The sequence below is a fragment of the Salmo salar genome, chromosome 11 (genome assembly GCF_965601325.2).
Source record: "Salmo salar chromosome 11, fSalSal1, whole genome shotgun sequence".
In the NCBI taxonomy this organism is placed as follows: Eukaryota; Metazoa; Chordata; class Actinopteri; order Salmoniformes; family Salmonidae; genus Salmo; species Salmo salar.
In genome coordinates this window covers 79,973,044-79,997,207 of record NC_138301.1, presented here as the reverse complement: position 1 = coordinate 79,997,207, position 24,164 = coordinate 79,973,044, and the positions used below count along the sequence as shown (strand labels likewise).

Genomic DNA, 24,164 nt, shown 5'->3' with positions numbered 1-24,164 from the left:
TCCTAAGGGGGAAAAGGTCTTGTCGTGCCCTCTTCACAACTGTCTTGTTGTGTTTGGAACATGATAGTTTGTTGGTGATGTGGACACCAAGAAACTTAAAACTCTTGATGGGGGCCTGTTTAGCCCTCCTTTTCATATAGTCCACGATCAGCTCCTTTGTCTTGCTCACATTGAGGGAGAGGTGGTTGTCCTGGCACCACACTGCCAGGTCTCGGACCTCCCTATAGGCTGTCTCATCATTGTAGGTGATCAGGCCTACATCTGCTGTGCCGTCAGCAAACTTAATGATGGTGTCGGAGTCATGCTTGGCCACGCAGTCATGGGTGAACAGGGCGTACAGGAGGGGACTAAGCACGTACCCCTGAGGGGCTCCAGTGTTGAGGATTAGCATGGCAGATGTGTTGTTGCCTACCCTTACCACCTGGGGGCAGCCCGACAGGAAGTCCAGGATCAATTTGCAGAGGGAGGTGATTAGTCCCAGGGTCCTTAGCTTAGTGATTAGCTTTGTGGGCACTATGGTGTTGAACGCTGAGCTGTAGTCAATGAACAGCATTCTCACGTTGGTGTTCCATTTGTTCAGGTGGGAAAGGGCAGTGTGGAATGCGATTGATATTGCGTCATTTGTGGATCTGTTGGGGCGGTGTGCAAATTGGAGTGGGTCTAAGGTTTCCGGGATGATGGTGTTGATGTGAGCCATGACCAGCCTTTCAAATCACTTCATGGCTACCGACATGAGTGCTACAAGGCGGTAGTCATTTAGGCAGGTTACCTTCGCTTTCTTGGGCACAGGGGTGTCCACATACTTTTGTATATATAGTGTAGGAGCTGCATTGCTGTACAAAAATTGTCTTTATTAATGCAAGCAATATGTGTCTATAGTCACTCTTTGGTAATTAAAAAAATATATATTCATGATGTGTGGGGTTCCTCGGACGAAAGGCTATGTAGGGGGCCTTTCTAGGATAAAGCATGGGATCCCCTGATGTAAAGGACATTAGATACTGTAGATTCTAGACTGGTTTATTTTTGGTTCAACAATGTTCAATATAGTATTGCAGAAACATATGTAGAAGGATTGTATGCGCAGTCTAGGGAGCTTGATTGGCATGATTGATAGCTTGATTAACATGGCTACACACACATTCACATAAACACGCACACACACACACACACACACACACACACACACACACACACACACACACACACACACACACACACACACACACACACACACACACACACACACACACACACACACACACACACACAGAGAATGTTGCAATCAGGGTCTTTGATGGTATCTGTATGGCAGTGGTATGGGAGATGGCCATTCTGTCTGCTGCAGTACATCTTCCGCCTGTCTAAAACTCCTGTTTCTCTCTTTTCCCTATCTTTCCCTCTACCCCCCTCCCCTCTCTTTCTCGCTCAACAAGTCGACATCAAAGCACAGCACCCAGCCCACTATCACTGATCAGGATGAGAGAGGGGAGACAGACAGGTGGGCTAGGCTGATACCCATCCCGCTCTGGAGAGACTGAGGGCCTAGCAGTGAAAGAGAGGGAGAGAAAGAGATAGGGATGGAGATATGGAAGGAGAAAATAAACCAAAAGATCAGGATCTTTTGAAGTCATAACTGTAATCAATGAGTCTGTGTGTAAATTCCTCAGTGTGTGTGTGGATGACAGATCACTTGAGGAAATGAATCCTAGGAATGCGTCTCTGCACTACTACTTCTAATCTTAATGTACTTTATTTTATTTACTTCATTTATTGAATTACTATTTTATTCATACAGTTCTTGTGCAGAGTATGGAGGGAGGGAGGGTGATTTTGGGAACCACTGCTGTCTGTGCAAGATGTAACTTAAGAATTAGGTCTTATTCTATTGATGAAGCTCTCGGAACATTCTAATCTACAAAACAAATTATGACATTTTATTCATGACGACGCCCTACTTCCAGAGCCATAAAAATCTTGTATGTGACGATAGCCCATTTCATTGAGTTAGTCAATCCAACACCACTCATAAATACAGTGTTAAGGCATCTTCCTGGTTCTCATGATTGTTTGTTTTTCGCTTGTTTGCCTTGTTTAAAGGCCCATTCCATTAGGACTCTGTTAGTTTAGTCACTGATTGGTATTTTGTAGTGTGTGTCTTCAACTGTATTAGCTAGCTCCCATATTTTGTTTGCTCTGCCATTACAGTTATTTATGAACCACACTGTTTCGAACTGGGTCAAACCCTACTGCAATGTTAGTTAGTTTGTGTGTATGTGTCTGTTGGGCCCATAACTAGGTCCTATTGTACCTTTGTGTTAAATTAAACTCCCAATTTGAGATTTACCCCTTTGTCTCCACTCTTGACAAAATTAAATGGACCAACACTCTGCTGTATGTGTGTATGTGTGTCTTCAACTGTATTAGCTCACATAGTTTGTGTGTGTGCTTGTGTGTGTGAGTGAGTGATCCATGAAGAGGAGACGAGGTCATCCCATCGGCCCCAGGCCGGGCCAGTCTGTCTGTGGGCTGACGGTCTCCAGCCGTGCCCCTCTTTGATTGGCTCAATTCACAGCCTTTCAACTCTAATAGCCCTGTTTGCTACTCTGTTATGGACACAAACACTGCCCTCAGGACACACACAAGCATGCAAAGGTGCACGCACATACGCACGCACCCACAGCCATGGACGAAACACGCGCATGCACACACACACACACACACACACACACACACACACACACACACACACACACACCACACACACACACACACACACACACACACACACACACACACACACACACACACACACACACACACAAACAAACAGAAGTTGCTAATAGTCACTGATCCAGTGGCGGTGTGTTGGTAAAATCACTGAGGAAGGCAAGCCAAGCTAGTTATTACAACCTATGTTGTGATAATTGCATTGTTTGCTCTATAACCCATTCATTCATATGCCACCGTGATATACAATAAGGCCGTGACAACAAAAAGGCAATAGTCACACAGAGGCGGAATAAATTCAACAACACATACATTTGTTTCATCACAAAACCTGTGTTTAGCAGATGTTGTGAAATGCTTGTGCTCCTAGTTCCTACAGTGCAGCAATATCTAACAATATAACAATAAGTAATATCTAACAATTTTACAACAAATACCTAATACACACTAATCTAAGTAAAGGAATGGAATTAAGAATATATAAATATATTGCTCATCCATATATTTAAATATTCTTAATTCCATTCCTTAACAGTGTGTATTAGGTATTTGTTGTGAAATTGTTAGATATTACTTGTTAGATATTGCTGCACTGTCGGAACTAGAATCACAAGCATTTCGCGACAGCCGCAATAACATCTGCTAAACACGTGTATGTGACCAATAACATTTGATGTGATTTGAAACCGGAGAGCAACATCTGTCTGGTGAAGTCCACAAAACAAAAATTGCATGTAACAAATAGTTATATCAACTGCAGCAAGGAAGTTAATGTTTTTGAAAGTTCACTAAACAACTACAGATTTAAAACCGCATGTCAGCACAAGACCAGAGGAGCACTACCTCTGCTACTCCAGCACCATTTCAACTTTAAACACCATCAAATCAACAAGGCTATATATGCTTAGTATAATACACTTAAAACAAACAAAGATACCAAAAACATGTGGCTGTCCATGATTTCTGTGTGGGTGTGTGTGTGCGCAAGTAAACGTTTTTTTGGACTGGCCCTACTTATAGACTAGTTGAACACCAATGCTATTCTCCACTCGTTCACGTTGGCAAAACAGTCTATGGCTCTGTCATACAGTACACTTTTAGTTTTTGTTGACATAGGCTAGAAAGAGTTTTAGCTAGGAAGCCTAACTTCCTCGCATGGACAACAATGAACCAGCTCAGTTAGCTAGCTAGTTATCATGAGCCTACTAGGCTACATATTGAACGTCAATTGTCTCAGGCCAGTGCCACAACATATTATATTATGGTTATATCAGAATCGTCGTCATAATCATTGGCCTTTACAGAAAATTAAGTCGAAACCACAAGTCCAAATCCCTATCTCCATCCATGGCTTAGGAAAGGGACGATATAGCAAACTAGCTACACCAGGACATCAACACAAGCAGACCAGAAACAGACACGTTTTTCTGAAAATTAAGTTTTGCTTAGGAAGTGATTTGATTGGTGTGAAGCCAAATCCAAACTGGCCTCCCTTGGGGGGGACACTTTGCTGCACTAGGACAACCCACAGTTGAGCTCAGCTCAACGCTGATTGGCTAATTCTTTTATAATTTTTTTTTATCAAGGTAGGCCAAATCAAATGTTATCGACGCAACATGTTATACTCTTTTGGTCTTGACAGCATCAGATAAATGGGTTACACATACTGAGGTACGCTGTTTACCTTGCTCGGATGATTCCTACGGTAAGAGTCGAACACTTGCGAATTGACAGAAAATGATCAAAAACAGAGAGACGAAAGATGAATTAATTTATAATTTAAACATTTTTATTGATCAAATATTTTGGGAAGCCTTGCTTCCCTTGGCATCCATGAATACAGGCCACGGAGGTAATCTAAGACCAGTTTAGCATTTTCACCCCCAAATGGTTATGTTTAGGTTTTGGGGCTATTAAGTTGATCCGAGATTTATGCCCAGTGGGGATCTAGGGGAGTCAGAAGACCTGAAGCAGTTTTTTGTCCATTCAAATAACATTTATTTTTAAACTATTTTTTTTAAACCTTTATTTAACTAGACAAGTCAGTTAAGAACACATTCTTATTTTCAATGACGGCCTAGGACCAGAATGTCCCGCCCTGACCTTAGAGAGACGTTTTATTTCCTCTAGTTTGGTTAGGTCAGGGTGTGATGTGGGGTGGGCAATCTAGTTGTTGTATTTCTTTGTGTTTGGCCGAGTATGGTTCCTAATCAGAGGCAGCTGTCCATCGTTGTCTCTGATTGGGAATCATACTTAGGCAGCCCTTTTTCCCTCCTTCAGTTGTGGGATCTTGTTTTTGTACAGCTCAGTGAAAGCCTGCAGAACATGACGTTGGTTTTCTTTTGTTTGTTTTGTTTAGTGTTCTGAGTTATAATAAAATGTATCATGAGCACTTACCACGCTGCACCTAGGTCTCCTCTCTACGATGATCGTCACACAGAAATACAGTGTAGATGTTGTTAATGTTGTAAATTACTATTGTAGCTGGAAACAGCAGATTTTTTATGGAATATCTACATAGAGGCCCATTTTCAGCAACCATCACTCCTGTGTTCCAATGGCACGTTGTGTTAGCTAATCCAAGTTTATCATTTTAAAAGGCTAATTGATCATTAGAAAACCATTTTGCAATTATGTTAGCACAGCTGAAAACTGTTGTCCTGATGAAAGAAGCAATAAAACTGTCCTTCTTTAGACTAATTGAGTATCTGGAGAATCAGCATTTGTGGGTTCGATTACAGGCTCAAAATGGCAAGAAACAAAGAACTTTCTTCTGAAACTCGTCAGTCTATTCTATTAAGTCTATTTCATGCGAGAAATTGCCAAGAAACTGACAATCTCATACAATGCTGTGTACTACTCCCTTCACAGAACAGCGCAAACTGGCTATAACCAGATTTATTATTATAAAAAATAAAAAAAATTCACCTTTATTTAACCAGGTAGGCCATTTACAACGGCCACCTGGCCAAGATAAAGCAAAGCAGTGTGACACAAACAACACAGAGTTACACATGGAATAAACAAATGTACAGTCAATAACACAATAGAAAAAAATCTATATACAGTGTGTGCAAATGAGGTAAGATTAGGGAGGTAAGGCAATAAATAGGCCGTAGTGGCGAAGTAATTACAATTTAGCAATTAAACACTGGAGTGATAGATGTGCAGAAGATTAATGTGCAAGTAGAGATACTGGGGTGCAAAGGAAAAGAAAAAAATAATAATATGGAAATGAGGTAGTTAGATGGGCTATTTACAGATGGGCTATGTACAGGTGCAATGGTCTGTGAGCTGCTCTGACAGCTGATGCTTAAAGTTAGTGAGGGAGATATGAGTCTCCAGCTTCAGTGATTTTTTTCAATTCGTTCCGGTCATTGGCAGCAGAGAACTGGAAGGAAAGGCGGCCAAAGTAGGATAGAAAGAGGAGTGGGAGGCCCCGGTGCACAACTGAGCAAGAGGACAAGTACATTAGAGTGTCTAGTTTGAGAAACAGACGCCTCAGAAGTCCTCAACTGGCAGCTTCATTAAATAGTACCCGCAAAACACCAGTCTCAACGTCAACAATGAAGAGGTGACTCCGGGATGCGGGCCTTCTAGGCAGAGTTGCAAAGAAAATGCCATATCTCAGACTGGCCAATAAAAAGAAAAGATTAAGATGGGCAAATGAACACATTCACTGGACAGAGGAAGATTGGAAAAAAATGTTATGAACAGAGGAATCTAAGTTTGAGGTGTTCGGATCACAAAGAAGAACATTTGTGAGATGCAGAAAAAATCTAAAAATGCTGGAGGAGTGCTTGACGCCATCTGTCAAGCATGGTGGAGGCAATGTGATGGTCTGGGGGTGCTTTGGTGGTGGTAAAGTGGGAGATTTGTACAGAGTAAAAGGGATCTTGAAGAAGGAAGGCTATCACTCCATTTTGCAACGCCATGCCATACCCTGTGGACGCCGCTTAATTGGAGCCAATTTCCTCCTACAACAGGACAATGACCCAAAGCACAGCTCCAAACTATGCAAGAACTATTTAGGGAAGAAGCAGTCAGCTGCTTTTCTGTCTATAATGGAGTGGCCAGCACAGTCACCGGATCGCAACCCTATTGAGCAGTATGGTACGTAAGAAGTGCCCATCAAGCCAATCCAACTTGTGGGAGGTGCTTCAGGAAGCATGGGGTGAAATCTCTTCAGATTACCTCAATAAATTGACAACTAGAATGCCAAAGGTCTGCAAGGCTGTAATTGCTGCAAATGGAGGAATACTTTGACGAAAGCAAAGTTTGAAGGACACAATTATTATTTCAATTAAAAATCATTATTTATAACCTTGTCAACGTCTTGACTATATTTCCTATTCATTTTGCAACTCATTTTATGTATGTTTTCATGGAAAACAAGGACATTTCTAAGTGACCCCAAACTTTTGAACGGTAGTGTATGTCAAAATATCTCACATACAATGGTGCTTTTTATTTCAATATTTCAAAAACCAAACAGACCAATCAGATGAAGAAAGGAAACACTGCTGATTATAAACCCTCTGATTAGAGTTTTACATCAGTGAATCTGTCAGTCATGCCCTGTTGTTAGTTTGTCTGCCTGTTCACCCCGCTATCATCCAGAGGGCGAGGTCAGTACAGGTGCATCAAAGCAGGGACCGAGAGACTGAAAAACAGCTTCTATCTCATGCCATTTTTATATGTTTACATACCCTACATTACTCATCTCCTATGTATATACTGTACTCGATACCATCTACTGCATCTTGCCTATGCCGTTCTGTACCATCACTCATTCATATATTTTTATGTACATGTTCTTCATTCCTTTACACTTGTGTGTATAAGGTAGTTGTTGTGAAATTGTTAGGTTAGATTACTCGTTGGTTATTATTGCATTGTCGGAACTAGAAGCACAAGCATTTCACTACACTTGCATTAACATCTGCTAACCATGTGTGTGACAAATAAAATTACATTTGAATTTGATTTGATTTAATGATTATTCAACTGTTTGGCTCCTATTGTCCACTAGTGTCCCGCCCCGTCTGGTCTATGACAGTCAGTCAGGGAGTCAGACAGTCAGACCTCTTCTTCTTGTGTTAGTGATCCCTATCAGATCCTTCAAAGCCTCTTGGGGCTTTGATGAACTGGTCGGGGAGGATAAGCAGGCACCGTGGCTCCATGATCGAATGGAGAAGGAGAGGAAGCGAGGAGAAGGAGGAAGAGGAGGAGGAGAAGGAGGGTGGGGGAGCATGCCTTTGGTTGTGAAATCCCCCCTTACGAAACCATTATTATCTACAGTAGGTAGGCCCCAGAGACAGGCAGTCTCCTTTACCGTATCTGTAGAGGTGAGGCATTGGAGACATACACTTTCTCTTACATACACACGCACAAGTACATGCATACATAAACCCATACACCAGTAGGCATGTGTTTAGTAGGCAACAAAAGGAAAGAAATCTAGGTTTCGCTACAGTATGCCCTGATGAACACGACCCAGTCCCATAAACCTCCAGTCACCGCTGCTCCCCTAAGAACAGGAAGGTGTTGTTTCTGTGTTCCCCTCCCTCCCAGTCATTAACTTTTGTTTCACACGTGGTGTCACTGGCGTGGGAACAGGTGACGTGCCAATGGGGAGCAGGTGTCGTGGTGGAAAACTGGTGCTCCGTCTCTCAATTCAATTTCAATTCAATTTAAGGGCTTTATTGGCATGGGAAACATATGTTAACATTGCAAAAGCAAGTGAAGTAAATAATAAACAAAAGTGAAATAAACCATACAAATTAACAGTAAACATTACACTCACAAAAGTTCCAAAAGAATAAAGACTCTCTCTCTCTCACACACACACACACACACACACGCACACAGGAACACACACTTTTACATGCTTATCTATAAAAATGATTATTTTAAAGTGTATTCATGATAACTAGTTTAACAAACTGTCAGAAACTCCTTTAGGAGGGATATAGCCTAGGGGTCTTTCACTCAGTTCACCTTGTCCAGTTGAGTTTGGTGTGACAGAGAAGTCTGAGGTGAGGAGTTTATATATACTTGTGTGTGTGTGTGTGTGTGTGTGTGTGTGTGTGTGTGTGTGTGTGTGTGTGTGTGTGTGTGTGTGTGTGTGTGTGTGTGTGTGTGTGTGAGAGAGAGAGAGAGGGGGGGTTTAACAGAGGTGTGAGCGGTGACGCTGCCTTTGAAGTTAAACCGGCATTTAGAAGTTAATGAGGCTGTTAGGAAGAGGTGCTGGAATGCCTGTGAACACACACACGCACGCCACACTCACAGACACCTCTCTCTCACACACACACACACACACACACACACACACACACACACACACACACACACACACACACACACACACACACACACACACACACACACACACACACACACACACACACAGAGGTTACATTTTACAAATTACCCTGTTTCCAATAAACCTTTAAAATCCCATAGGAAGAGGTGGTGGTTGTGTGAACATTAGACATTATAGATGTTATAGATAATAGGTAGGGTTGCAAAGAGTAAGGAGATTTCAGTTATTTGACCCCTGTGCTTTTTTTTAAATAACAGAAAAAAGTGTTAAACAAATCAAAATATATTTGATATTTGAGATTCTTCAAATAGCCATCCTTTGCCTTGATGACAGCTTTGCACACTCTTGGCATTCTTTCAACCAGCTTCACCTGGAATGGTTTTATAACAGTCTTGAAGGAGTTCCCACATATGCTGAGCACTTGTTGGCTGCTTCTCCTTCACTCTGCGGCCCGACTCATCCCAAACCATCTCAATTTGGTTGAGGTCAGGGGATTGTGGAGGCCAGGTCATCTGATGCAGCACTCCATTACTCTCCTTCTTGGTAAAATAGCCCTTACACAGCCTCCAGAGGGAGGTTATTATCTTGATCTACACTGTGAATCTCATGGTGTTTGAAAATCACTGTTTTTTAAATGTTTAAACTTTTGATGATCTCATCCAGTAGAATTTTTGAACTTTATATATTTTTCCTACATAATGTAAAAATGCGCTGTTTTCACATATGTATACACTGGTATTGTGCTGGAGATAATGAAATGCGTCAGAAACATCTATTCTAGTTTCAAAATTGACTACAAAGTGCAAATAGATACATTTTGGTCATAAACTCAGTCTTGTCCAAAACAGAGTATTGAACCTTGATGCATCACAAGGAGTAAATCAAGGTTGGGTTTTATATTACAGTTATGTCAATAGATCATGCCCCCTTTTGCCAAGCACCATCTGCAAATGGCCCATCTGCCCACTTCGCTTCCGTTCTTTGAATGGGGCTCTGTTGTTTCATCACCCCCAACGCTTTCAAAGTATCATGGGCCCTTTACGGATTGACCATGTCTCCACAGCCAAGTTCTATGCTTTGCATGTCTTGTCGAAGGACACTAGGTAGTATGCGGAATAATGTCAAAGTGAAACTATGTTCTTTTTTTATTCGTTTTTTTACAAATTGACTTAATATTCCAAGCTGAAATGTCTTGAGTCAATAAGTATTCAACCCCTTTGTTATGGCAAGCCTAATACGTTTATAAGGATTACCTCATCTCTGTGCCACACACATAGAATTATGTGTAAGGTCCCTCAGTCGAGCAGTAAATTTCAGACACAGATTCAAACACAAAGACCAGGTAGGTTTTTCCAATGCTTCGCAAAGAAGGACACCATTGGTAGATGGGTAAAAAAAAAAAGACACTTAATATCCCTTTGAGCATGGTAAGTCATGAATTACACTTTGGATGTTGTAATATACATCCAGTCACTACAAAGATTCCGACTTCCTTCCTAACTCAGTTGCCGGAGAGAAAAGAAACCACTCAGGAATTTCACCATGAGGCCAATGGTGACTTTAAAACAGTTACAAAGTTGAATGGCTAAGATAGGAGAAAACTGAGGATGGATCAACAACATTGTAGTTACGTCACAATACTAACCTAATTGACAGAGTGAAAAGAAGGAAGCCTGTACAGAACATAAATATTGCAAAACATACTTCCTGTATGTAACAAGGCAAAAAATGTGGCAAAGCAATTCACTTTTGTTCTCTATACAAAGTGTTATGATTGGGCAAATCCAATACAACACATTACAGAGTACCAATACAACACATTACAGAGTACCAATACAACACATTACAGAGTACCAATACAACACATTACAGAGTACCAATACAACACATTACAGAGTACCAATACAACACATTACAGAGTACCAATACAACACATTACAGAGTACCACTACAACACATTACAGAGTACCACTACAACACATTACAGAGTACCACTACAACACATTACAGAGTACCACTACAACACATTACAGAGTACCAATACAACACATTACAGAGTACCACTACAACACATTACAGAGTACCACTACAACACATTATAGAGTACCATTACAACACATTACAGAGTACCAATACAACACATTACAGAGTACCAATACAACACATTACAGAGTACCAATACAACACATTACAGAGTACCACTACAACACATTACAGAGTACCACTACAACACATGACAGAGTACCAATACAACACATTACAGAGTACCAATACAACACATTACAGAGTACCAATACAACACATTACAGAGTACCACTACAACACATTACAGAGTACCACTACAACACATTACAGAGTACCACTACAACACATTACAGAGTACCACTACAACACATTACAGAGTACCAATACAACACATTACAGAGTACCAATACAACACATTACAGAGTACCACTCTACATATTTTCAAACACAGTAGTGACGGCATCATTATGTATGCTTGAAAAAGGCTCTGTATGGTCAATCTGATGTCTACATTGGTTGTGCAGTATTTACGGTGATATGGCCTCTGCAGAAGTCAGGGCATTCATACTTCTTGCGCTTCGCGATGCAATCGCAGAGCTGTTGAGCAGAGCTGCTGTAAAGGAAGTTGCAAAGGAAGTGAGTTTGTGTTTGTACAGGACTTCCCGCCCTACCTACCGTCAACCAATCATGTCAATGCGGAGCTATACAGAGCCCTCCGCACTGTTACAAAATTCGGAGGTGCACTGCAATGCGGTACGGAGCTCAATTTGGCCTCTACATGCCTCTGCGTAACACCCCAATTGAGTTGGTTTGGGATGTGCTGGACCGCAGAGTGAAGGAAAAGCAACCAACATGTGTTCAGCATATGTGGGAACTCCTTCAAGACTGTTGGAAAAGCATCCCAGGTGAAGCTGGTTGAGAGAATGCCAAGAGTGTGCAAAGCTGTCATCAATGCAAAGGGTAGCTACTTTGAAGAATCTCAAATATAAAAAACATGATTCCTTATGTGTTATTTCATAGTTTTGATGTCTTCACTATAATTCTACAATGTAGAAAATAGTGAAAGTATAAGAGAAAAACTCTTGAATGAGCAGGTGTGTCGAAAGTTTTGACTGGTACTGTATTTTGTTTATTTTTTAAAGCTATTATTAAACTAGGAAAGTCAGTTAAGAACACATTTTTATTTACAATGACGGCCTACCCCAAACCCGGACGACTCTGGGCCGATTATGCGTCGCACTATGGGACTCCCAATCACGGCCGGATGTGATACAGCCTGGATTTGAATCAGGGACTGAGATGCAGTGCCTTAGACCGCTGCTCCACTCAGGAGCCCTATAAGATACATGGTTAGAGTGTTCGTACAAAATCCGATGCAATGCAAGTGTAAAAAGTTTGGCCATCTGTCACGCGTTTGCAGACAGAAGGAATATGTAATTGAAAAGTCTGTGAATGTAAAATGTTACACCTGTGGTGGGGATCATATTTCCCGAATTCCCTGAGTGCCCTGTTAGGGTGAAATAAGTTGAGGTGTCAAGGATCAGGGCAGTACAGCAAATCTCCTATGTGGAGGTGGTGAAGAGGGCCTCCAAGACTTAATGGCAGAAGCACTGCAAGGACTACTGTCGCTAGGAAATGTCCCGCCATCACAGGATCCTTCTGAGTCTGTGTAGGGACCTGATTAAAGCAGAAAAGCAGGCTGCACAACGCCTTCACCGAGGGCTACCTGCCCTCCATGACACATACAGCACCCGATGTCACAGGCAGGCCAACCATGGCGTTGCAAGTGCCATGCTGTACCACTATTTAATCCAAGTACAAAGTACACTATTTAATCCAAGTACAAATTCCCTGTCTTAGGTCAGTTGAAACCCACAACCATGGCGTTGCAAGTGCCATGCTATACCACTATTGTACCCATCTACCAAAGGGAACAAATAGCATTGTTGTTTTTGTATTTGATATTTGAAATCCTTATTTTATTACTGTCTGTGTTGTAGCACAACAGATGCGATTGTGGTAAGCAAGACTGTTGGAAAAGCATCCCAGTTGAAGCAATCAGACTGTTAAACAGCCATCACTAACACAGAGAGGCTGCTGCCTACATACAGACTCAAATCATTGGCCACTTTAATAAATGAATCACTAGTCACTTTAAATAATGTCACTTTAATAATGTTTACATATCTTACATTACTTATTAGGAGGGTTGAGGAAGCAGAATCAGGAGATTGGTTGGAGAAGGATTGAGCAGAGGGAAGAGATGATAGGATGGAAGAGGAGAGAGTAGCAGGAGAGAGAGAGCGAAGGTTGCGATGGCGCAATACCATCTGAGTAGGGGCAGAGTGAGTAGTGTTGGAGGAGAGCGAGAGGGAAAAGGATACAAGGTAGTGGTCGGAGACTTGGAGGGGAGTTGCAGTGAGATTAGTAGAAGAACAGCATCTAGTAAAGATGAGGTCAAGCGTATTGCCTGCCTTGTGAGTAGGGGGGGACGGTGAGAGGGTGAGGTCAAAAGAGGAGAGGAGTGGAAAGAAGGAGGCAGAGAGAAATGAGTCAAAGGTAGACGTAGGGAGGTTAAAGTCACCCAGAACTGTGAGGGGTGAGCCATCCTCAGGAAAGGAACTTATCAAGGCGTCAAGCTCATTGATGAACTCTCCAAGGGAACCTGGAGGGCAGGGCGATAAATGATAAGGATGTTAAGCTTGAATGGGCTAGTGACTGTGACAGCATGGAATTCAAATGAGGAGATAGACAGATGGGTCAGGGGAGAAAGAGAGAATGTCCACTTGGGAGAGATGAGGATTCCAGTGCCACCACCCCGCTGACCAGATGCTCTCGGGGTATGCGAGAACACGTGGTCAGATGAGGAGAGAGCAGTAGGAGTAGCAGTGTTTTCTGTGGTAATCTATGTTTCCGTCAGCGCCAAGAAGTCGAGAGACTGGAGGGTAGCATAGGCTGAGATGAACTCTGCCTTGTTGGCCGCAGACCGGCAGTTCCAGAGGCTGCCGGAGCCTTGGAACTCAAAGTGGGTTGTGCGCGCTGGGACCACCACGTTAGAGTGGCAGCGGCCACACGGTGTGAGGCGTTTGTGTGGCCTGTGCAGAGAGGAGAGAACAGGGATAGACAGACACATAGTTGACAGGCTACAGGAGAGGCTACGCTAATGCAAAGGAGATTGGAATGAAAATTAACTAAACAACTGGGGAAGCGAGAGCGCAGGGCCTCCCTCACTAACCATTCACTGAAACACTCATACAACTTTCCAACTTCCACTTTCGAAATATAATTGATGTAAACTACAGTGGTTCAGTGTTTCCAGGAATAGGGTCAAACTTAGTTTATTCAGCTAGATAACTTCAGCTAGATAACAGTATTCTTCCGTGAAACCCACCCAGTGCACCGTGTCCTATGACGCCGTAGCTAACTAGCATGCTAGCATCCAATAACACACGGTTAGCACCAATACACAATGTTAGCACCAATACTTGGTTACAACCTAAGTGTATGTAAACTTCTGACTTGAACTGTATATACTGTATCTTATACCATCTAGTGCATCTTGCCTATGAAGCTTGGTCATTTCTCATCCATACATTTATATGTACATATTCTTATTCCATCCCTTTAGATTTGTGTGCATCAGGTAATTGTTGTGGAAAACTTAGATTACTTGTTAGATATTACTGCACTGTCAGAACTAGAAGCACAAGCATTTCGCTACACTCGCATTAACATCTGCTAACCATGTGTATGTGACCAATAACATTGGATTTGATTTGTGAAATGTAATGTAAATGTAATTTGATTTAACCTAAAACACAAGGCCAAATCTACACTGGAGTTGCTTATCAAGAAGACCGTGAATGTGGCCGAGTTACAGTTTTGACTTGAATCTACTTGAAAATCTATGGCAAGACCTGAAAATGGTTGTCAAGCAATGATCAACAACAAATTTGACAGAGCTTGAAGAATTTTGAAAAGAATAATGGGAAAATGTGGGGTATTGTGTGTAGATGAGTGCTGAAAAAAATCGATTTAATCAATTTTGAATTCAGGCTCTAGCACAACAAAATGTGGAACAAGTCAAGTGGTATGAATACTTTCTGAAGGCACTGTAACGTTATATCTCTTCGTGTAGGTAGCTGTATTTTTATAAAACTAGGCAGGCTAGCTAACGTTAGCTAGTGTCAGTGACGCAGACTAGCTAGCATTTTAGCTAACGTTAGCGTAGCTAGATAACTAGCTTGCTAGCTACCTCATTACAATTTTAGTTAGGTCGTAGCTCATACAAGTTGATTTTGTATTGTTTAAACACTGCTGGTTAATTAACGTTATCATTTGATAATGCTAGCAGCTATAGGCTAGCTAGCTAACATTAGCTTACAAGTCGAATTTGCAACTTAGTTCGAAGCTCATACAAGTGTAGTCTGTATTGCCTAGGGCAAAACTAAATAATGGATGCAGCTATCGTGGTAGCTAACTCATGTCTGAGTCTGACTAATACAGTGAACTATTGGAAACGCACCGTAACGCCGTCACCGGCCTGAATCTAATCCAATCTGGAGCTACAGTCAGGAAAGCATAGAATTAGGGTTTCCACTAGTTACCATAACCACAAAATCAAGATTGGCTTTATCATAAAAATTTATGAAAACAAAAATGTGCTTTTTGGTATGAATTTAAGGTTAATATTTGGTACACGGTTAGTAGTGTAGTTAAGGTTAGGGTTAGGTTTAAAATAACATTTTAAGAAAATTTATTGTAGAAATAGGTGGGCTTTATGACTTTGTGGCGTTGGTAACTAGTGACGACCTAGAATTAGGTTGATTTGTTTATTGCCCTAATGACACAGACGGCTTCATCAACAACGGTAATGTGTGTTACCCCGATGTGAATTTTTTAATATAAAATACTCGGTTTGATAAAACTAGTAGGTTAATTACCCAGCCAAGCAGATACAAGTAGTAGAGTAATTTTGGTTGTGAAGTGCATCGTTTTGTCCTTTCTTTATAACAAAATGCAATTTACCACTTGGCTGTCTATTGTGTCACATGTCCTCCCAGTCAACACCACCTCATAAGATTAGGAAATACATTATTTATGAGGATTGCCTGCTGCAGCTGTTTGAGAGATGTCCAATTTGCAGCCAAACATACAACATAGAAAAGACCAGCAAGGGGACCCTCAGCATCATGCAGACATGCCCTCGCTGTGAGCATTCCTATAAATGGAATAGGGAGGACCTTTGAATCTTTGGTGACATTTGACCTGTTCAAAAGTCAAAACAGTTTTGAGTTTTGTCCCAATTCACCTTCATAACCTAGCCTGGTAGAACCAGTCTGATTTTCTTTAACGAGTCCAATGTGACGGATATACTGCTTTCTCAGGAATGGGCCCAAATGCTTGTCATTTGCGTGAAGAAAAGACGTACAAAAAGGGGGCGGAGATCGGGCAGCCTTCTGGGAATTCGTAGGCGAGATAGTAAACTCCCACTGCCATCCGTTCTATTGGCCAACGTGCAATCATTGGAAAATAAAATGTATGACCTACGATCAAGATTATACTACCAACAGGATATTAAAACCTCTATGGACTATGTACACCCTATCACCCCTGGTACACCCTATCAACAACAGGTGAATTATCAAGAGCGCCAAATTTGAAAACAATTAAATGTCATAATTCAAATTTCTCAAACATACAACTATCTTACACCCTTTGAAAGATAAACATCTCCTTAATCTAACCACGTTGTCCGATTTCAAAAAGGCTTTACGGCGAAAGCATAAAGTTAGATTATGTTAGGAGAGTACATTGACAATAGCTGTGTGTAATGTTTTGTCAATTCAAAGACAGGCGTCACCAAAAGCAGAAAACCAGCTAAAATTATGCACTAACCTTTGACAATCTCCATCAGATGACACTCCTAGGACATTATGTTAGGCAATACATGCATTTTTTGTTCTATCAAGTTCATATTTATATCCAAAAACAGCGTTTTACTATGGCGTTGATGTTGAGAAAATTGTTTCCCTCCCATAACCGCCAGTCAATCAGCACAACAAATTAAATAATTACTATTCGAAAACATTGGTAAAATATTATATTGTCATTCAAAGAATTATAGATTTACATCTCTTGAACGCAACCGGATTGCCAGATTTAAAAATAACCTTACTGGGAAATCACACTTTGCAATAATCTGAGCACTGCGCCCAGAAAAATACGCTTTGCGATACAGACTAACCGCCATGTTGGAGAGATCTAAAATCGAAAATACTATGTAAATAATCCATTACCTTTGATTCTCTTCATCAGATGTCACTTCCAGGAATCCCAGGTCCATAACAAATGTAGTTTTGTTCGAAAAAGCTCATAATTTATGTCCAAAAAGCTCCGTGTTGTTAGCACATGATCTATGCCCGCCGGACTTCTCTTCATGAACGAGGGGAAAAAAAATATTTACGTTTGTTCAAACATGTCAAATGTTGTATAACATATATCATTAGTGCCTTTTTTAACCAGAACATGAATAATATTCAAGGCGGACGATTGCATTCTCTTTTAAAACGTATTGGAACGAGAGTACCCAACATGAACTCGCGCGCCAGAGTCTAATCGGCCACCACCGTTCCAAGGCTCTTGTTCGGTCAGATCTCACAGTATAAGACTCAAAACACTTTGTAAAGACTGGTGACATCTAGTGGAAGCCATAGGAGGTGCTCAACGATTAATAAGCCCCTGTGTGTTTCAATGGCATAGGCTTAAAGGTAATTCAACACATCAGGTATCCACTTCCTGTCAGAATTTGTCTCAGGGTTTTGACTGCCATATGAGTTCTGTTATACTTACAGACACCATTCAAACAGTTTTAGAAAATTCAGAGTGTTTTCTATCCAAACCTGAACAATAATATGCATATTCTAGCTTCTGAGTTGGTGTAGGAGGCAGTTAAAAATGGGCACATATTTTTTTCAAAATTCTCAATACTGCCCCCTAGCCCCAACAGGTTAAAAACTGTAATATCTTATGTTTCACCAAGTCATAGCTGAAAGGCGACACGGATAATACAGAGCTGGTGGGATTTTCCATGCACCGGCAGGACAGAGAAGCCACCTCTGGTAAGACGAGGTGCGGGGATGTGTGTCTATTTGTCAGTAACAGCTGGTGCGTGATGTCTAATTTTAAAGAAGTCTCGAGGTATTGCTCGCCTGAGTACCTTATGATAAGCTGTAGACCAGACTTTCTACCAAGAGAGTTCTCATCTATATTATTCTTAGTAATCTATTTACCACCACAAACCGATGCTGGCACTAAGACTGCACTTAACCAGCTGTATAAGGCCATAAGCAAACAAGAAATTGCTCATTTGGAAGTGGCGCTCCTAGTGGCCGGGGACTTTAATGCAGGCAAACTTAAATCCATGTTACCTCATTTTTACCAGCATGTCACATGTGCAACCAGAGGGGAAAAAAACTCTAGACCACATTTACTCCACACACAGAGATGCATACAAAGCTCTCTCCGCCATCCATTTGGCAAATCTGACCATAATTCTATCCTCCTGATTTCTGCTTAGAAGCAAAAACTAAAGCAGGAAGTACCAGTGACTCGCTCAATACAGAAGTGGTCAGATGACGTGCGTGCTACGCTACAGGACTGTTTTGCTAGCACAGACTGGAATATATTCCGGGATTCATCAAATGGCATTGGCTTCATAAATAAGTGCATCGACAACGTCGTCCCCACAGTGACCGTACATACATAGCCCAACCAGAAGCAATGGATTACAGGCAACATCCGCATCGAGCTAAAGGCTAAAGCTGCTGCTTTCAAGGAGAGGGACACTAATCCGGACGCTTATAAGAAATCCCGCTATGCCCTCAGACGAACCATCAAACAAGCAAAGCGTCAATATAGGATTAAGATTGAATCCTACTACACCGGCTCTGACGCTCGTTGGATGTGGCAGGGCTTGAAAACTATTATGGATTGCAGAGGGAAACCTAGCTTAGAGCTGCCCAGTGACAAGAATCTACCAGATGAGCTAAATGCCTTTTATGCAAGCAACACTGCAGCATGCATGAGAGCACCAGCTGTTCTGGACAACTGTGATAATGCTCTCGGTAGCCAATGTGAGCAAGACCTTTAAACAGGTCAACATTCACAAAGCCGGACTGATTACTAGGACGTGTACTCAAAGCATGCGCGGACCAACTGGCAAGTGTCATCACTGACATTTTCAACCTCTCCCTGATCGAGTCCAGACTGACAAAAGGGTTTGATATTGATGTCTCTAAATGGAGAGAGATGTGGCACTTGGCATAACATTTTTACTTGTATTGTCTTTTTTTATTATTGAATTGAATGGTATCAGTAAATATGAGGAAGGAGAAACCTAGTGTATTCTGCACCTGGATCAGGGAACTCCTGTTGTATACTAGACACCACACAGGAAGGCACAGCCACAGGAAGTAGGGTTGCTGAGGGTGCTGGAGCACCCCCTGAAAAGTCTGAATAATAAAAGAAATGTAATTAAAAATGAAACATTTGGGAGAAAACCTTTTTTTCCTCACAAAAGTAATGCACTGGGCCTTTACTAGTCCTGTATTAGCGGACCTGTATAGCCGTCCACTACCCCTCTTTTACTTATGCAAATTAGATATTTCTGTATTTAATTTTCAATCAATTTGCAAAAAGGATAAAAAAAGATGTTTTAACTTTGTCATTATGGCATATTGTGTGTAGATGGGTGAGGGGGAAAAATACATTTAATCCATTTGAATTCAGGCTGTAACACAACAAAATGTGGAATAAGTCAAGCTGGATGGCTAGCTAGCTAGTTAGCTATGCTGTTAGACTGGCTCTAGTTTATGGTCATTATACATACAGGCTTTGTCTCTTAGTGGCTATGTCTAGATATTTTTGACAAACGTAATTCAAATTCAACGGACATCTCCATTTGTGTGAATGTGTCTGAAGACTGGGGTACATTCCTTAGTGAAGACCATAGTCAACCGTAGCTAAATGTTTTGCAAGGTAAACCAGATTATTCTCTCCCTGTTTCAATCCATTTGCACTGTGGCATTGGTGAGAAAATGTTGCCATATTCAAGCTAATTTCCTGTAATTCTACACATTTTCCCAGGAGGCAGAGAAAAAACGTTGCACTTATGTAAATCAAACAGTATTGAGTTGATAATTTTTTTTTTTATTGGTGCAGTACTGTGGATACCAATATCCCTGTGAGCCTCCCAGTACCATGTTGCCCAGGGCTAAGAACATACATTGTAGATAAATAAGATGACAATGTATTGTATTACACTCTAAATGTATTCCATGGATCCCTTGGTCAAAATAATTGTAAGATCTGTTCGCAGATCCCCTGCAGTACCTCTGACCCCACTTTGAAAACCCCTGAATAGCCTATAGAGAGGTGTGGCGGGTGAACGCGTTAGCAACACAGCACGCCCGACATCGACGGCGCTCTCAAACAAACAGGTATTATATTGAATGTGAATACCGCAAAAATAAGGCACTCTTTTATAAACTGAAATAGTAATTGAGTACGTATTGCCGCTACTAGCACAAACGAATGGTGTACACCTGAATTTAATGCAACAGCAGTAATGGAGTTTGTAGAAATTGACATGTTTGTACTTGGCGCATGTGGGGAATTGAGAACGGTAGTTTGAAGTGTTCATTTTAAGATTAGATGAGAGCTTGCAATCGCATCGTCACATACACCCCAGTGTCTCATCAGTAGACTACTGAGTTTAGAGAGGACATTATTCTATGTTTTCAGAAAAATATTCTATATGTCTGCGGAAAAGCACTCTGTAGTAGTCTGATTAATCAGGCTGTACACAATTCATTGATATAGGCGACAACCTGAAACGTATGCCTGCAGAAAATGGTGTAAGTGTTCCTTACAAGTAAGAATTTTAAATAAAATTACATCTAAGTTTACCGGTTGTCCTTTAGCTGCTTAGTTTTATATTGATTCGCTCTGAAAATTACTTTTTGTACCTGAATGACAAAACATTCAAGAGATGAAGGTGCTCAAAGTTTACCCATTTTGCATGAGACATCCATGTCAAATCAAATTTTATTTGTCACATGGCCAAATACAACAGGTGTAGACTTTAAGTGAAAGGCTTACTTACAAGCCCTTAACCAACAATGCTTTAAGACGTTTTGAGAAAAAGAATTTAAGTAAAGTTAGAAAATAAAAGTAACAAATAATTAAACAGCAGCAGTAAAATAACAATAGCAGGTTATATACTTGTACAGAGTCAATTAGCGGGTTAGTCGAGGTAATATGTAAATGTTTTTGTATTTTTTGTTTAACCTTTATCTAACTAGGCAAGTCAGTTCTGTGTGAAGGAAATCACATTTCTTGGATAGGCTATCCTCGTAGGGTGTGCAGCCTGATCATGCCAAGGTCAAAGCAGTGAGGGAGATGGCTAATCCCACACATAGGAAAGACATTCAGCGTGTTTTGCGTATGGTCAATTATTTAGGGAAGTTTGTACCAAACCTGTCAGCTAAAACAGTGAACTTAAGGACACTTATTCAGGACAAGCCAGAGTTATTGTGGAAGAGAGAACATGAAAGAGAGTGGGACAATGTAAAGAACATTTTGTCTGAAGAGCCAGTGCTAACTTTTTTTTCGAACCTGACAGGCCTACTAAGGTGTCCACGGACGCCTCCAAAGATGACATTGGAGCAGTGCTGCTTCAGGAGCATCAAGGGATGTGGAAGCATGTGGCTTATGCGGCCCGTTCTTTGACTGATGCTGGGAAGCGTTATACTCAAATAGAAAAGGAGTGCCCAGGGTTGGTCGTTGGTTGTAAAGTTTCACTGTTACATTTATGGCTTACCAAAGGTGATTCTAGAAACAGCCCATAAACCCCTTATTCCAATCTCTCTCTAAAAATTTGAATGACATGCCTTGTCGTTTTCAAAGGATGATGATGAGGTTGCAGCGCTATGATTTGTTCTAACCAATGTGCCTGGGTCAACTTTAGTGGTAGCAGATGCCCTCTCAAGGGCTTCACCAGTAGTGGCCCAAATCATCCTCAATCAGGAGTCTATGGCGGAGTCACTTCCTGTTTCTGAGCAGCAACTAAGTAGAATAGCTGAAGAGACCACAATAGATCCCAATCTTCCAATCTTTGCAAGGTGATTCATAATCTGGAAAATGGCTGGCAAAAAGGCTCTTGTAAGCAGTACTTCCCACTAAGCGCAGAGCTGTCAATGGTGTGCTGTTGAAGAATAACAGAATGGTAATACCTACTTCAATGCGTACATGAAGGACATCTGGGAGCTGAGAAATGTAAGCGAAGGGCCAGAGAGTCCCTTTATTAGCCAAATATAAATTCTGACATTGAGCAAATGGTGGGAAATTGTGACACATGTCTCAAATTTCAGTATAAGGAGCCCATGGTTATGGGAGAGGTACCCACTTCAGCCTGGGAGAAGGTTGGAGTCGATAGTTTCTGATAATGCACCTTAGTTTGCTTGCAGTGAGTTTAAGATGTTTGCAGTGCATTATGAGTTCAGACCTATAACCTCTAGTCCGCTATATCCTAAAAGTAACCGAAGGCTGAAAAAAGGGTGCAAATCGGAAGAGACTCTTAAAAAAAATACAAATAAAAGCAGCACACAGTGGGACTGATGTATACTTAGCTTTATTGTCTTACAGAGCAGCTCCCTTGGAATGAGGCCGGTCACCTGCAGAAATGTTAATGAGTTGCAAGTTGCGTTCCAGGTTTCCTAGTTTCTACCTGAATGACTGCCCATTAGCTGTAAAGAATAGGGCCCTACAGCTGAAGGCAAGACAAAAATTATACTATGACAAAACCGCTAGAGTGTTGTTACCGTTGGCAGCTCAGGATGTGGTTAGAATTCGGGGTCTGGATTCATGGGATAGAAAGGCTGCTGTATTGGAGGAGGTTGCGCCTCAGTCAGGACAGAAGATGGGGCTGTGTATTGGCGCAATAGACACAACTTTTTGAGAACACAGGAGATGTTTGAGGACACTCAGGACACCGGCATACTGACACTGGACACACAGAAAGGAGAACAAGTGGGGATGTGACAGAAGGTACTGGGAGTGGGACAGAAGCTTCGGACACAGTGCCTCAGACCCTGCACAGGTCTTAGAGGGCCAGCAGGCCTCCAGAAAGTATATTCAGTGGTGATGTTTGATGGACCAAACACTGACTCATTGAGTTGTTGGGGTTTGCTTCGATATGTTCATGATTGACTATTTGAAAACGGAGATTAATTGATATTTGTGAATTGACATTGCTTGTTGATGAAATATATATATTAAAAAAAAGGAAGATGTATTGATGGGGTTCTGAGTGATGGTTTATGACACACTTTTACGACACCTGTGGTATATGTGTGGCAATGGCGGAATAACATTAAAACTATGATCGATGGTGCGGGTTGTCCTTGCTAACAAAGTAATACAGTGCCACAGGGTCCTTAACTTAGTGATTAGCTTTGAGGGCACTATGGTGTTGAGCTGTAGTCAATGAACAGCATTCAAACATAGAAGTAATTTAGCTTGTCTGTTAGGCTCGTGTCACAGGGCAGCTCGCGGCTGTGCATCCCTTTATAGTCTGTAATAGTTTGCAAGCCCTGCCACATCTGACGAGCGTCGAAGCTGGTGTAGTACGATTCAATCTTAGTCCTGTATTAACGCTTTGCCTGTTTGATGGTTTGTCGGTGGGCATAGCGGGATTTCTTATAAGCTTCCGGGTTAGAGTCCCGCTCCTTGAAAGCGGCAGCTCTACCCTTTAGCTCAGTGGTAAAGTGGCTTATGGTTAGGATATGTACTGTACGTACGGTCACTGTGGGGACGGTGTCATTGATGCACTTATTGATGAAGCCAGTGACTGATGTGGTGTACTCCGCAATGCCATCGGAAGAATCCCGGAACATATTCTAGTCTGTGCTAACAAAACAGTCCTGTAGCTTAGCATCTGCTTCATCTGACCACTTTCTTATTGACCGAGTCACTGGCGCTTCCTGCTTTAATTTTTGCTTGTAAGCAGGAATCGAGAGGATAG

At 41.5% G+C, this 24,164-nt stretch overlaps 1 protein-coding gene across 2 annotated transcripts in view; it reads left to right on the top strand.

The window, feature by feature from the left end:
• The first annotated feature begins 20,360 nt into the window (after positions 1 to 20,360).
• LOC106562910 (endothelin-converting enzyme 2) overlaps positions 20,361 to 24,164 on the top strand; it is a 68,403-nt gene continuing 64,599 nt past the window's right edge. For both annotated transcript variants that reach the window (XM_082958077.1, XM_082958076.1), the window contains exon 1: positions 20,361 to 20,580. The gene's annotated coding sequence lies outside the window, so the exon portion shown is untranslated. The remainder of the gene's footprint in view (positions 20,581 to 24,164) is intronic.